General features: G+C 49.3%; 1 protein-coding gene across 1 annotated transcript in view; it reads right to left on the bottom strand.

The window, feature by feature from the left end:
• Window positions 1–2,546, bottom strand: part of PI4KB (phosphatidylinositol 4-kinase beta) — a gene marked incomplete at its 5' end in the record, with an annotated part of 26,098 nt that overhangs the window by 17,158 nt on the left and 6,394 nt on the right. The window lies entirely within an intron of this gene.

Here is a 2,546-nt window from a genome sequence, read left to right as displayed (position 1 = left end):
GGGGTCAAAATGGGCAAAATTGGGATTTGGGGCGGGATTCAACAGGAGGAGAAGCGGGAGGGCTGCAGGACTCAATGATGGGGACACGGGGAGAAAACGGGGTCAAAATGGGGAAAATTGGGATTCGGGGTGGGATTTGGGGTGGGATTCAACAGGAGGAGCAGTGGAGGGGCTGCGCGGCTCAGAGCTGGGGAAAAACGGGGAGAAAATGGGGTTAAAATGGGGAAAATTGGGATTTGGGGTGGGATTTGGGGTGGGATTCAACAGGAGGAGAAGTGGAGGGGCTGCTGGACTCAGAGCTGGGGAAAAAGGGGGAGAAAATGGGGTTAAAATGGGGAAAATTGGGATTTGGGGTGGGATTTGGGGTGGGATTCAACAGGAGGAGAAGTGGAGGGGCTGCAGGACTCAGAGCTGGGGAAAAACGGGGAGAAAATGGGGTTAAAATGGGGAAAATTGGGATTCGGGGTGGGATTCAAGAGGACAACTAGTAGGGCGGGCTGCAGGACTCAATGATGGGGAAAAACAGGAAAAAATTGGGATTAAGGATGGAAATCAGGAGGAAGAGCAGCAGAGGGCTCAAAATTGGGGGAAATTGGGAAAAAACTGGAAAAATTTTGGATTAGGGATGGGATTTGGGATGGAATTCAAGAGCAGCAGCAGTGGAGGGGCTGCAGGACTCAATGATGGGGAAAAAGGGAAAAAACTGGGATTAGGGATGGGATTCCAGGGGAGAAACCCGGGATACACCTGAAGGGAAGATGGACGTTAATTTTTTCCCTGTTAATTCAAGGATTGCTCCCTGTTAATTTCAGATTTTTCCTTGTTAATTTAAGGATTTGCTTTATCCCTTTATTTTCCCAACTCCCAAAGAAAGGAGGGAAGAAGCCCTCAGGAATTTTCCCTAAATACTCCAAGCCAGTCAAACCTAGGCCACCTGCCAGATACCACTTCTCCTTTTTTTAACTCTTCTTTTCCTCTTTTTCTCCCACTTCTTCTCCAGGAAATCCCAGATGCCCAAATCCTGATCCAAGTCGGAGATGTTGGCTCTGCTCCCCCATTCCCAGCACTCCAAATCCCACATTCCTGACATTTTTGTGGCTCTGAGATCCCAAAAACCCCACGAGAGACAGAAAAAATCCCCGATGCTCCCATTCCTCAACGAATCCCAAAAAAGGGGGCAGGAAATTTGGGATCCCACAATTCCCATCCCTGTTTTTCCACGGATCCCAGATTTTCCTCCTTTATCCCAATCCCAAATCTTCACGTGGCTCCAACCCAAAAAATTCCAGGGATCCTCTCCCTTCCCAAAGCGCTCGGCTCATCCCAAAAAAACACATCCAAAGCTCAGGAGCCCAAAGCCTGGAGCAATCCCACAGGAGTCCTGGAATTCCCTCCTCCCATGGATCACATTCCGTACACAAATTCACAACTTTTGAGGTTTTCCAAGTTTTTGTTTTTCCCAAGGGTTGGGAAATAAACTGGGAAAAGGCGGGGGGGAGGAAAAAATAAAAAGCAGGAAAAATAAAAAGCAGGAAAAAATAAAAAGCAGGAAAAATAAAAAGCAGGAAAAAATAAAAAGCAGGAAAAATAAAAAGCAGGAAAAAATAAAAAGCAGGAAAAATAAAAAGCAGGAAAAAATAAAAAGCAGGAAAAATAAAAAGCAGGAAAAAATAAAAAGCAGGAAAAATAAAAAGCAGGAAAAAATAAAAAGCAGGAAAAATAAAAAGCAGGAAAAAATAAAAAGCAGGAAAAAATAAAAAGCAGGAAAAATAAAAAGCAGGAAAAAATAAAAAGCAGGAATCCGCATCCCCACCTGGATGCCAAGGGCGGCCCCTGGGCTGGTCCCAGCGTGGACCCTGAACTGTGGGACCATAAATTATCCAGGAAATCTGGAGCAGGGATCGCCCAGGAAATCGGGAGCAGAAATCACCCAGGAATTCCAGGAGCACAGCCCCGAAACCCCACTCAGAACTCCGGGGAAGGAACCAGGGACTGTTTGCAGCAGATCCACGGGATCCACGCCAGGAACGGCTCCAAAACCTCAAAAAAGCGCCTCCAGCGCCGGGGAAAAAAAAAAAAAAGCTGGAAAATCCCCTTTCCCACCCAGTTATTCCCTGCCGGATTCCAGGGAAGCGGAAGGAATAAAAAGGGAGGGATTAAACGTAATTATTTCTCATTATTCAACTTCCCACCAACTCCAGCCGAAGTTTTGCAGGGACAACACTCCCGAGGGGACGAGTGACCCCCGCCAATCCAAATTTTACGCAACCCACGGGATGCGAGAGGGGATTTTGGGCAATCCCAACTCCCCCAGAGGCACCAGATGGCCCGGGAGGGATGGGGGGGGCAGGTCGGCAAATCCCCGTGAGGAAAAGCGGCTGGGAAAGGCTCTGGAAGGGGAACTGCGCCACTTCCCCCGCGGGGAGCGGGGCTCCGGCAGCGATGCCCTGCAAAAGGGACTGGAAAAGGCTTCGGGAGAGGTACCTGGAGCGATCCCGTCCCGCGAGGCTCCGCTCGGCGAGCCCGGCCCTGCGGCCGGCGCGGGC

Source organism: Geospiza fortis, unplaced genomic scaffold, assembly GCF_000277835.1.
Source record: "Geospiza fortis unplaced genomic scaffold, GeoFor_1.0 scaffold427, whole genome shotgun sequence".
In the NCBI taxonomy this organism is placed as follows: domain Eukaryota; kingdom Metazoa; phylum Chordata; class Aves; order Passeriformes; family Thraupidae; genus Geospiza; species Geospiza fortis.
This window is presented reverse-complemented; position numbering and strand designations above follow the sequence as displayed.